This window comes from Platalea leucorodia (genome assembly GCF_965183815.1).
Source record: "Platalea leucorodia genome assembly, chromosome: 17".
NCBI classification, from domain to species: domain Eukaryota; kingdom Metazoa; phylum Chordata; class Aves; order Pelecaniformes; family Threskiornithidae; genus Platalea; species Platalea leucorodia.
In genome coordinates, this window is record NC_138839.1 from 6,151,175 (window position 1) to 6,164,457 (window position 13,283).

Sequence of the window (13,283 nt, forward strand, 5' to 3'; positions counted from 1 at the left end):
TGGAAAAATGAGGAGACGAGCTGATCAAGCAGTCGGTGCATAAGCTGATAGCCCACAAATGGCTGTCTGAGTCTGGACCAAAGTTTGTTGTCTCAGTATTGAGCACTGCCTGTCAGAACAGCTCCATCCTATGCGGAGTGATGAGAGCCATGAGCTGTCCCTCGGTGGCATTCAAGAACATGATGAGTTTGCTGCTGCCTGCCACAGCTACTCTGTTTTGCTTCAAGTTTTTGTTTGATGGGCAATATAGTTTTGTCACTAGAGGGTAAGCAGTGGCGGTTCATCTCCGTGAGTGTCACCTGGGCTTGTGGTCATTTCCTGAATGAGACACGGCCCAAGAGTGCTGCAGGATCTGCTGCCTGTGGTATTTTCTTTCCAGCTCTTTGTGTGGAGAAGGGGAAGTTTCTGGCAAAAGAAACTCGCTCTTAAGCTGCAAGGCTGCTCAAGGGAAGGTGGTGGTGAGGTGCTGCTTTGGTCATGTTTGCTGCCTTTACCTGTTCCTATCTTTAGACTCAATCCATGCTCTCTGGCACGGTGACACTGTGCTGCCTGCAGACAGCTGAAACACTTTGGGGGTCTGACTGAATTCTGTGAAAACTAGATCAGCTTTTTATTTTTCCTGCAAGTGCTATTGACTGGCTCTGGATGGTGTGCAGTGCTTCCACTGTATGCTCTTTGGGGTTAAACTGCTCCTGATGACAGTTTCTCAGGCTGGCTGCAGAGGGTGGTGGGCTGGTTTTTATTTTTATTTTTTTTTTAAACGCTTGCAGTCTTCCTGAGGGTTCTAGTTTGTCAGAGACATAGGTGTGAACGAGCAGCAGACTTGTCCCCTGCCTCTGGTGTTCACATACCTCTCAAAGGAGCCTCTATAAGGGAGCCAAAGGGCAAACCCAGGCTGTTGTGAATGCCTGGAATGACAGTGATGATAAATCATGAAATCTTGCGAGTGCTTTGTCTGTAGGACTTTAAGCTTTATTTTTCCTGATGTAAAAGTGGAAGTGACATCTGTGTCTAATGTGCGAGGCTGTGATCTTGGTGAAATCCACTGATGGATGCTGCCAGAAGGCCCTCATGCATCATCTAAGGCTGCTCTGCAGAGGCTCTGCCCTTGCGGAGCCGGCCGCTGTGCAGGCACCCTCACGGTGTCCTGGGGCTCTTTCCGCTAGCTGGGAATACAGGAAGGCTGCTGTTTACTTGGGGCCTGGCTTACGCTGGCCGCAGTGGTGCTTATGTGGGGAGAGAAAGCATGCTCTGAACTGCCACAGCGTGTGTTTAGGCATCTGGTGTGGTGACAGATCATCTCTGACCTCCCACTATGCAGTGATGTTCTTGCTGCTGCCAGAGGCTGAGTTTTGCTGGCCCTTTGCTGCTTTGGAGCTTTAGGGCTGAGCAGTCTGTGCAGCTGGTAATAAACCTGAGATAAGAGCATGCCTCTAACCCTGGAAAGCACAGAGAGCATCAGGTCAGAGACACCCAGCTAAGCATTAATTCTGTCCTCTGCAGGTTATCATCGTGTGCTACCGGAGAAGTCCACCAGTGCTCTCTAGAAAGCCTTCTCTCTGCTGTCTGATCTGCTGAGGCCATTTCTAATAAAGCTAACTACAGAAAAGCAGATTCGGCTCCTCCCTGGCGCATGAAGACAAGTAAGTTCTTCCTCCAGCACTGCCGCTCTGATCCCATTCCTGCCGAGCTGAGAAAGCCACCTTACCCTCCTGGCTCTGATAACAAACCCTCCCTGCCCACCTTGCAGCTGGTTTTTGGGGGCACTCTGTGATGGTAGCTGTGCTGTGGCAGCTCCCAGCAAGGTTAACCAGGGGCTCGGGGACGTGTGGGACAGAGCTGGGACTGCTTGGCAGGCAGGGCCGTGCTCCCCATGCTGTGTTTGAAGGGGGTTGGTAGTTGGGGTGGGCAGGCAGCGCTGGACTGGAGCTGCTCAAGGAGCCTGGCTGGGGAAGGCTAATGGTGACCAGCCGCTAACCTCATGCGCGCTCGGCAGCCTGCAATCCCATTTATTAGTGCTTAAAATTTGCTGTCTCTGCTCCAAATGGAGTGTTTACAGCATTGACACGAACAGCTGTCCCAGTCAGCCAGATCGTAACAAATGGGAGCTCTGGCTGGAGTGTTATTTTGCTGCAAGCGGGCAATACATCTTATTACTAAACAATGAAGCTCGTGATGGATGGTGATGAGTCTCTTTGCTGTCTTGCTTGATGATCACACTGAAAAATAAACATAAAACCAAAGATGTTCCCAGGGATCTAGGCAAGGCCTCACATTGTACCTGGGAAGAGACAGTGTTGAGGTTCTCTGGTGCCTTAACTGCAAGAGCCTTTGCATCAGGCTATCGGTTTTGCTGCCTCCTCTCCAGGAGGGATGAGCTGGGAGGGACGTGGTGGTTGGGGGAGGAAACTCGGGGAGGGAGAGGAGGAGGTGCTGGTCAAAAACATGGGGTGTAGCAAGAGCTGAAGACAACTGGTCTCTTCCCTGGGAACACTGTGGAGGTCTTGTCCTTGGTAACGTTACCTGCTGTCTGATCATAAGGCAGTACAGGTTGAACAGTGTCATTTTGATCCAGCCTGAAGCAGGGCTGTATTATTGGGCAAGCTTATGGCTTGAGGGGAGGGGGGGAGTGGGGACAAGGTCCTCCAGAGGGCCTGGCACATCATCCTGCTGCTTCAAGTGACTTGCGTGGAGGACTGTAAGCCATAGCCTCTCTGAGCAGAGAACTGGAACAAATGATATGCTCGTTTAATGCCAGCACAAAATTGGAGGAGTTGTGTTCAGTGGAAAGGAGATGAGCTAGTCTGATCAGCTACCTCTGCTTCTGAGCAGCTGCAGCAGCGAAGCTCAACCCCGTGCAGGTATGTTACCTACAACTCGGTCGCTGCAGAGATACCCATGGACTCTTGGATCAAGCTCTGCAAGAGCTGCAGAGGAATTCTGGCTGGCTAAAGATGGCGTGTGACTCATTAATCTCCTACACATACCTTCACCCACGCGCCCTTCCCCTCGTGCTGTTTCTAAGAGCAGCCAGCACAAGGACTGCTGGATTTTCTTATCTGCTCTCCCCTACTCTGAGGGTGTTTTCTTTTAAATGGGAACTATGAAATGATCAGAACAGGTGGTGCTGTGATTTCACACCAGAATAAATATATTCAGAGCACAAGTGGGGCAAGCAGAACAGACCCATGGGAACCAGTGTCTCCTCTCTTTGGGCTGTATGGGTGGCAGTGCGGGGTGCAGATGCAGCACAACAGGGCTGACAGCAATGAGGACTGGCATGGGTGTGCGAGTGACATGGGTAGTGTTAGGAAACCAATTAAAGCTCATTTAAAATATTAGCATATCAGCAGGCAGGAATTCTTCCGACTGGATTGGTTTCACTAGGGGATCGGGGAATAGGGCCAGCATTCAGCTGCCAGTTTTTCTTTCAGCATGCTTGCATTCATCACTTGACCTGCTGGGGCATTGCTGGGGTCTGCTAGAGGAGAGCAGCAGAGGGGCTTGGCATATCCCCGGGGAAGGGGATTGCATTGCACTCTTGCAGCAGGAGCTGTGGCAATGAATGGTGGCGGAGGGATGAGCTCTCAGTTGGGAGCCATGAAAGCAAACAACAAAGCAGCTCTGTTTTGGTGTGTGTTTGTGGAGTAGATGAAGGAGCGGGGAGCTTTTAAAAATCCCAGTCCTCTTTTTCCCAAAAAGTTCTCCCTGGTATATATTTATATTTAGTATCTATTTAGCAGAGAAGAGGGGGAGGGCTGTCTGGGAAAGGGGTTTGCTGAGAGGAGGTGGGTTTGTAATCCAGGCAGATTCAAAGACAGACTTAAATAGATCATTAATGGAAGAGGGAAGGTTTGAGGCTGCAGCTTTCTATTTTGGCAAGAACAGAGCTTTCTGTGTGTGCCGGCTGCTGCTCGAGCGCAGGGGTGGTTGGTCCCTGCACAGAGGAGCTTTCATTGATGTGCACACAAGCACTCCTGAGAGTCTTCATGCTGTTTTGGGTTTTTTTTTGGATCAGGTCCTAAAAGGATCAGGAAGAGAAAAGAGGGAGTGGAGCTGGCTTACCCCATGCCTCATGTGTGTCTGCCATGGTGGAACGAGCGGTGTTGCTGCCAGCTTTGGGGCTTGCTTGGCTTTGTCCAGACATAGCTGAAAGCAGCCTGACCTGGTGATCTGCAAGTTGCTGCTGGACACATTATCTGGGAAAGACTTTGTGGCTTTGACTTTTTCCCTGGGTGGAAACTGGGGCTTTGAAGGAAAGCTCTGCTGAGCTCCCATTACCTCGCTCAAGTGCTGTCTTTTCCCTTAAAATTGTACTGAAATTGGAGAATCCAGTGCTGAAAGATTTTTTGGACATCTGACTGCAGCCAAAATCGTTGTGCTCCCTTTTTTGTTCCTGTCAAGATCCTGGTGCACTTGGAGATTTTATTTCTGACTGTTCAGTAAAGGTGAGTGCTGAGACCAAGAAACTCATCTGCAATAAATCTGTGCCCAGTGACTGTCCGGGAGCAGGCTGCATTTTCCTGAGGTGCATTTGCTTTTTGGGTAAATCAAACCTCAATTTCTTAACACTTGTGTTTTTGTTGGTGGATATCGATATTTGAAAATTAGTCATGTTGCCTAGTTACCATGGGGTAGAGAAACTGCATGGACTTGATTTCTATGGGTGTACAAGCAAGTCCCAAGCAGCTGCATGGCGTAGGAGGGAAATTCAGGACCTGGAGTATTGCATGAGAGATCAAGGATACAGATCCAGCTGGAGTGAGAGACTGAAATGGGAGTTAGTTGACTAGATACTTTACTTTTGTGGACCTAGGTACATGATATTACAAGAAAATAATCTGAAGAAGGACTCTGCATTGCCAGTAAATGCACTAGAGTTGTTAGGAAAAGTTAGTCTCTAATACCTCTGTATCAGTAGAGAAATCACAACCTGGTCCCTGGATGCAGACTTTGACAATCATTTCCTGCTAATGCTTTGGCCAGCAAGTCTGTCGCTCAAATATTTGCTGAGAGGTGAGGTTCTTCGCTCAGTCTGCGCCTGGCTGAGTCCTTGCCAAGGAGGCACAAGGATGATGGGAGAGGTGACCTGGGCTGGTGTTGGTTTCTGCACTCAGAGGAGTTTTGCCTCTGAAAAATGCAAATGTGGTTGGAACCAATTTTGTTCAGGAACGTGAACAGACACTCAAAGGACCTTTTTTTCACTCTCCCCATGACTTCTCCTTCTCTAATTGCTAGGATGAATGCATAAACCCTTATACTGAAGTGTTCACAAGAGCGGGTTTACTCATTTTACTCTTTTTCTTGGCATAAAAGGCGTCTTATTAAGCAGGTTTTAATGTTTGCTCACCAAGAGACATGGATTATAAAGCTTTAGAAATAACTTGCATCTGGAAAAGCCAATTAATAAAACAAAAATTCTGATGTCATTTTCTCATAAATTAACAATTTATAGATAATTTACAGTGCTCATGTCATTAAGCAAATGGACTTTAAATTGATTTCAAACTAGTGGGTTAATGATTTCCCACAGGTATCGTTTCAATGGGCAGCATATGCATGGTGTTTTTTCAATAAAGGGGTAGGTGTGCAGGAGCAAACTCATGCCTCTGTAATTGAGGCAATAATTGGAGTGGTGGTCACATTCAAGTGCAGTATTGATCTGCAAAAAAAAAAAAGTGCTGACTGTCTCCATCACTGTGGCAAAGAGAGGGTAGGAAAGGACTCTGGGAAAGACTGCAGTCTTTGCATATTTCTTGTATAATAACTTTCTTTTGGTACACGTTAACTCCAGGTGGTACATTAAGGTAGCCAATTGATTTGGTATTGTTAAATAACATTGCAGTTCATAGTACTGGAAAAAATATTCAGCTGAGTTCTAATTATAGTTGTAAGGGAACAATATGTCTCCAAATTGATTAAAAGTGGGGCGATGGAGTCTGAGACCAACCCGAGTGGGAGGTGAAGTGCTCTCATTGCTGCTGCGATGGCCAGGCTGCAAGCTTGGCCCTCACGCCCGTCTTAAGCCTTGCCATCACTCTGGTGTCAGCTTCCATCTTTATGTGACTTTCTTTGCCCTCATTTTTCTTCTTCTGTCATTTCGTCCTGCCTGCAAAGGTTGTAAATACTTTAGGGAACGGCCTGACTGGCTTGTGTATATTAGCCCAGGGAGCTAAGGTCAGAGCCCTGAGGTGCTAGCAGAAGGTCAGCAATTGATATCTCAGCTTGGTCAACTGTTAGTTGCCAGGAGGTGCAGACTGGTGTCATGTTGGAGCAACTCCACTGGCTTGGTTAGCATTTCTGTAGTGCTGGCATTAATAAATTGATGATCTGGGCTTTTTGTGTCTCATCACCCCAATGCATGAGGCATAAGAAATGCTAATGAATTCTTCCTTTGGGAGATGAGGAGCTACCGTCCCTACCGTGTGGCTGAGTAACTGGCATGGGGAGAGATGCCCGCCTGAGGTCAGGAGAGGGAAGAAGGGGCTTCCCTCCTGTTGATGTGGTGCTGCTTTCTGCAAGCCCCACTTTACATGGGTGTGTTTCGCAGCGTCAGGTTATCGAGGCAGGACAGCACCGTACAGAGATTACAGTCTAAATTGGCAACACCCTGAGCAGTGCCCTGGGCGTTGTTATTCTGTGCCATGGATGGAAAGGCTGAGTGCCGAATTATGTTTTGAGCACAACGGACGGTAACTCATGAATTAAACGGCTGTGGAAATGGATTTTGTTGGCAGTACATATTTGTGGAGTGCAGTCTCCCTGTGGCTGGCTGTTTACACAAACTCTATTGCTTCCAAGCTTTGTATTGCAAAATTAAATTTCTCCTGCATTAAAAATTTATGTTGGATGAAAAGATCAGTATATTGAAACTTGGTGAGAATATCCCCCTCCATGCACATACACACCTCATTTAGATGTACCTTTCCTATGAATGCCAGCTGATGATCCAAATCGTGCGAGATAAGGTTTATAATTACCTTCTATCAGCGCTCTTTAGGAAGTGGAAAGGTGCCCTTAAATAGGGGGTGATCCCTATAAAGATGAAATTTATACCAACTGAGAAGTTGTTATTGCATCCCTTAGCATCGCCTGTGCTTCCAGAGGTGTTGAAAAGAACCTACAGAGATAGATTTATGGGAAATCGTCTTCTCACAATATGTTATTTTGGATTCAAGGACACTGAAATTCTGTCATTTATTGCGCAGAGCTACTTGTGTCAGTACACAATTCAGCTTGTAATTATAGCCTTTCATCTTATTAGCATATGTAAGAGTTTGTATAAGTTTTATCCAAACATTTTTTAATTCATTAGGTGTTATCCTTGTATCTGCTGTGCCCTGGGGCTAAGAAGTACTCTGCACTTGTTTTTTATGTAAATTAAACCTTAAAGATGCACATAAATCTGTAGACATGCTTCTACCATTTAAAAATGATGCCTTAAGATGCGTACAATGAAGGGAATAAAGATTTAAAGCCTCATCTTGGTAGAATAGACTTTATTTTGTATGTATTTTGCAGGAAAGCAGATATAGCAGCACATCTTGAGAGGAGTTTGGGGAGAGAAGGTGGAATGAGGGGTGGGAAATGAAAGCGAAGTGGGCTGATGGTGATAGTGGAGGTGAGCAGCAGCTCGAGGTAGAGACCCAAAACAGGGCAAGGATGGGAGGGTGGCAAGAGAGGAGAAGGCTGGAAGGACCTCAGGGTGAGATCTCTGGCATCACAGCAATGTGGTCTTCCTCACGTAGCCACCACGAGTGCCGTGCCTCTTGCACGGGGCAGGAGGGATGCAGGACTCGAAGCGCAGACTTATTGCTGCTGCTGCTGAAGTCTGTTATAAGCAAGAAGCAACGATGCCACCCTTGTGGCATGGAGGGAGCCCCGACCCTCCTTGCAGAAAGGCACATTGGTGCTGGCTGGCTGTAGCAGTGCTCCACGACTTGTTGGTGTTTCCTCTGGCCAGATGGGGCTTGGCCTTTTCTGTATGAAATTCCTTTTTCCCATTAAATTGCATGCTATTTATTGCTGCCTCCTTGGCTTTGGTGGCACACTATGAGTCTGGAGGAGCTGTGACCTGAAGGGACCATCTGTTCCTGCGGGTGCAGCCTGCTGGCAGGCAGGAGGGGTGGGGGGGGCCGGGGAGGAGGGCTTCAGCTCCCATATGCTGCTGTTCCCCATGCCTCCTTGCTGTCTTGGTACTTGAAGGGGAGGCGGGGGGGAGAAGCAAAGGAAAAAAAATAACCAAACAAAAACCCCCTCCCATTACCCTGGGCAGCTGTAGTGGAGTCAGACTGATCATTTCTCCCTGCAGATGGCTGGGAAGAGTGACTTGTTTCCTTTCTGCGTTGGAAACCCTCCCTTGGTCACGGGAGTGATCTGGCAGGCAGCGTCGTTTTCTTCCAGCAGCTGCAGGGCCTTTTGCTGCCGTAGCAGACCACACTTGCGGGGACCTGGGGACGGACCTGGGAGCACCTGGCTTCAGAGGGGCTTTGTCTGATAACAGACCTGTGATTTCTTGTGGTTGAAGCCTTGGCCATCATCTTCAGAAACCCATGGAAAGGCTTTGCGTCTAGACCCACAAAGGCACCAAGGCTCCCAATTTAGGAACCCAAATGGGAATTTGATGCTTTTGCTGCTGGCAGCCTGTGAATGAAAGCCCCTGCCCCGCGGTGCTATCTGGAAGAATCTGTCACTCTCCATGCTTAGTGAGAGTGTGAGATACAACCTCTGATTAATGCCTCCAGGGAGTTTCTGCAATATTGTTTTGCAAGCAATTGTCATTTAACATTAAGGTAAATACCTTGCAGCTACGAATTATAAAGCCTTTTTTCCCTTCCTTTTGAAAACAGCCTTTTGGCTTCACAGGCTTTCTGACTAATGTTAAAACTGCCTCTTTCATCTGCCAGTGCTCCAGCCAACCTGCTGGTACCCTGGAGCTGGCCCTGAGCAGCATGTGGTCAGCTGCACTGGGTCGGGTCACGGGCAGAGCGGCTCCTTGCTGCAATGGCTGAGACCCCTGTTCGGGAGAGAGGAAAAAAGTGGAATGGAAACTTGGTGCTTCTGTCCTTTTTTACCTCTTGTAGGAGGCTGCTGGTTAGTTGGCACAGGCTAGTGCTGAGTGGTTGGATATGTAAATGAGTTCACTTTCATTAGGGATCTTGGCTATGTGAAAACACCATTAACTCCAAGGCTCATCTCTTAATACCTGTGTTTCCCCTGGAGACATCTAAGTTAAAAACTTCTTATCGGACTCTGGTGACTTAAAGTAGCTTGATGGAGGAGACACCACTCCTAATGTTTTTCCTTCCTTTCTAAATTATATGAAGTCTTTTAATTACTATTCCTGCTCTGAAATGTTTAGCTTCCACCTTTGGTCCTTGTTGCCTCATCTGGTTCTTGCTGGTGTAGCCCAACCTGACTAATGTGGTAGCCAAAACCCACAACAAAATCCTTCCCACCACTCTCTGTGTTGGAAATCAAATAAAATGTTTTTGGGGTGGTCACTGCACCACTGCAGGTGATAATGGTACCAGCGTGTGCCCTGGGCCTCTGTGAAGGTGGTGGAAGTTTCCTCCTATGAAGGACAACAGTCTCTCCTTTTTCCGGCACCCCCCCAAAAAGCCAGTGGTGTGCCTTGTTCTGGCTCCTTCACAGCAATGCAAACAATTACCGTTGCGTGAAAGCCACGGCTGCCCATGCTTTAACAGCATTGCAAATTACACTCATAAATTTAGAGTGCAGCTAATTGTTGTTTTATGGAGTAGATGTTCTTTAGAAAAAAATTCATCTGTAAACACTTTGATGCCCTGCTGAGCAGAGGGTTATTTATCTTGGGTGAGGAATAGCCTTCCAGAGCGACATGCAAAGTGGATCACAGACTTTTCAAGGGCAATCATGTTCCCCTGGTGTAGTTCTGGGCAAGTGGGATCTGCAAGAGGTTTTTTTTTTAATGTGGGGTTTCATCTGCTGCTAGAGCAATATGCTTTGTGACTACAGCATTATTACTTGTTCTGGAAACTCCTCTGGCCTGGCTGAGATCAGGGCTCCCCTGTGCTGCCCGCTGCCCTTGTGAAGGGGAAGGATGCAGTTGGTTTGAAGGATTACACTCAAAGTGGATGCGACTGGCCAGGGACAGAGATACAAACCTCACTGTGCAGGGGAAGCGAGATGCTGGGCAGGCTCTGCTTTGTTAATTTGCCGAGACACTGTTACATGGTATTTGTCACCATAAAGAGGTGCCATGAGAAGGTTTCTGCCCTTCATCTGTCTTGAGCCTATCCTGAAGACTGATGGGAGAGCCAGGAACGAGCTGCTCTGGGGTCTTGGCCCGGAGCTCTAACCTGGAGTGGCCTTAGCCTGCACCCAGGGAAGTTAGTGGTAAAGCAGTTTTCCCATTTGCCTGGTGGGGGGGTGGGGGTGTCCAGGCTTCCACTGCCAGAATGACCCTAGCTAGGCTTAAGCTCCCCTCTTTATCCCCCCCGCACTTGTAGGGCAGCCAGCGCCTGCTGCTTCTCGTGGTGGCAGTCCCACCTTCAGAGGCTGCTCCCCTGTCCTGCCAGTAGTGTGCTCTGTGTGCAAATGTAGCCCTTTAAAAGGCCGCTTTGCTTCCCTGAGTGTTATCATTCTTCTGAGCCTTTCTCTCTTTATTCCTAGTTGGATCCTCTGTACTCAATTGTCTTTGTCTGTGGAAATGTTATGAGGATGAAATTTCAGCACTTCTTTCTTAAGATAATTTATTGTATTTTAATTCTGGTTTCAGTGTGCAGTGACTTTGCAGGATACGTGATTTGCAGGGAGGCAGAGAGTGGGAGGCTTTATAAATAAAATACCTGCGTCTGTTCTGTCTCCCTTCATGGCTGGGGGCTGATCTTCGTTATGCCAGGGCATACCTGGGAAGCTTTATACTAAAATTTAGGGTGGCACCAGCACGGTGCTGGTGTAGCAGCAGTAAGCATCTGACTGCATGTGAGTTGTCAAGGCTGTAGCTTTCAGGGCTCTAAATAGACAATGCATGTATATTTTAATAACTGTAACCTTCACAGCAAATGCAGTTTCTGCTGAATGTGCAGAATGTAAACCTGCATTATAATAGCTGGAAGGGTTGTTTGTGGTAGCTCTTGATATACTGTTTGGACTTTACTGGGCTTTGCTTTGCTTCAGGAGGCTCCAGCAAGGCTTTGGAAGGGAATGATGTGCTAATTGAGAATTCAGCAAATAACAGCTTTTAAAAGGTCCTTGTCTAGTAAGGCAAGAGACACCTCTAGAAACACGCTTTCACTGGTTAAAGCACGTAAGAGAATGTCCTTGTGGGCTGAATGGGACACTTTAATTACAGGTAATAACAATGCTTTGAGCTTTGCAAATGTTCTGTATAATCAAAATGCTTTTGGCCCTTCCTTGTAGTGCTGAGGTGAAGCAGGTAAGGACAGGAAGGTTTGTTCTGTGGTTTTCCCCTTCAGTGCTTGGAGGAGGCTGGTGGGAGCTGTGCTGAACACACTGTGCCTTACCCAAGTCCAGCTCCTGAAAGCACTGTCAGGAGCTTTGGTGTAAAGGCCAAGGTTGGCATCCGCCTGGTGCTACAGCGAGTGGTGCTGGAGAGCCAGCCTGCGATCTGATACTGTGCAAAGTGGGGCCTGGTGGGAATCGGACCTTTAAGCGCATAGCCTGCTTTATTTGGCTCGATGTCAGCTGGGGTGACTCCTATTGTAACAGCTACCCTTTTAAAGGGGAAAAACTTTGTAGCCTGTTGAAAGTGAGCAAAAGCATTTGAAATGTAAGGTTGAGCCAGGCTTTCATGTAAACAATGCACCCTTTCCCTTCAGCGGTGTAGAGCCTTGTGTGGGGTGCACTCTTGGCTGGCAGCCCTGGAACAGCTAACAGTGACCTCTTCTAGGAGGGGAGAGGAAAGGTCTCCCTGGGAGGTGTAGAGCTGTCGCGCTGCTGCTGCCGGAGTCTGATCCTGCTTCAAGAGGAACAGACGCAAAAAGGGGTGAGAACAATAGCAGAGCCCAGGAGTGGCTCTCTCTGGGGACTTGGCTGGCGGCTCTGCTGCTGAAGGACCTGGGGCCTGACCTCCTGTCTGATGAGCTGAGCTGGAGCACCTCGTCCCTGCTGCTGAATCAAGGGTTGCTCTGTTATGGGGTGAAGGAGGCAAAGGCTTCAATCAGTGCTCTGCTGTAGTTGCCAGGCTAGAGTGAGTGTTATTGTGAAAATTCAATGTATGGAGAGGCCAGGTGGGAGCCAGGTTCCCCCAGTAATGCTGGCTCTTGACAATTGGTCAGAATGACTTGAAGAGAAGAAAAATCTTCATCCCCTTTAACCCCAGATGTGATTTAAAAGAGTCAGGTTTTATTCCTGGTCTGAATGCAAGCTTACACTAAATGTTGAGTGTTACTGTGAGTAGGCTCAGCTATATTTGTGTGTGGTCCCTCTTGCTGCTGTGCCAGGGCCCCTCAGACTTCCACTGCTGTACCTCTGCAGCTGAACTATCTCAGCTGTAACCTATTTAGCTTCCCTGGCAAAAGTTTTCAAGTAGAGCACAAGGCTTTGCAGGCAGCGTGTGGGTGAATGTGAGCAAAGCCAGCAAGGTGTTCAAATTCAAGTAGGTCAAAAGTGGGAAAGAGAATTTCACAGGAAACGGAGACATGTATTTTAAGTTATTTTGTTCCAAATGGAAGTCAAATCATCATTTTTTTTTCTTTTTGAAACTCATGTTTTCTAGAACTGAACCTAAAAAATAAATCCCTTCCATCATGAAAATAATCACCCAAACCTTCAGTTTAATCAAAACATTTATCTCCAGTAGATTGGGTGGGAGCTGTTCCAAACTGGTGCTCGTTTCTAAGTTGAAATATATGTGATCATTCAGCAGGGCATTTGAAAAGCTACTCACTTTTAACATGCAAGTCAGTCCTGTTGCCCTCAACAACTAGTATGAATGCAAGTCAATCATTTTAAAAACAAATGTAGTGCTGTGACCTTGGTAATCGTGCAGCCAACCTTTCCACTGGTGTTCATCTCCATGCCATGTTGCTTTCAAATACATGCCCTTGGGCCTGCGGTTCGGGTGCTTTCTGAGTTGGGGCCCAGTGTATAAACCCTACATGAAGTTTATCTGTGGGAACAAAAGGCTCTTATTCCACTGTCGCTGCGGTTGCTGCGTGGGAGTGTTACAGTGGTGGGGGGGGGGGAAGGGGGAATGCGCTTCTGTGCGATCACAAAATTGAATTCATTCTGTGTATTAATGTAGCAAGTGTCATTTTCTTTACGCAAACGAGAAAGTC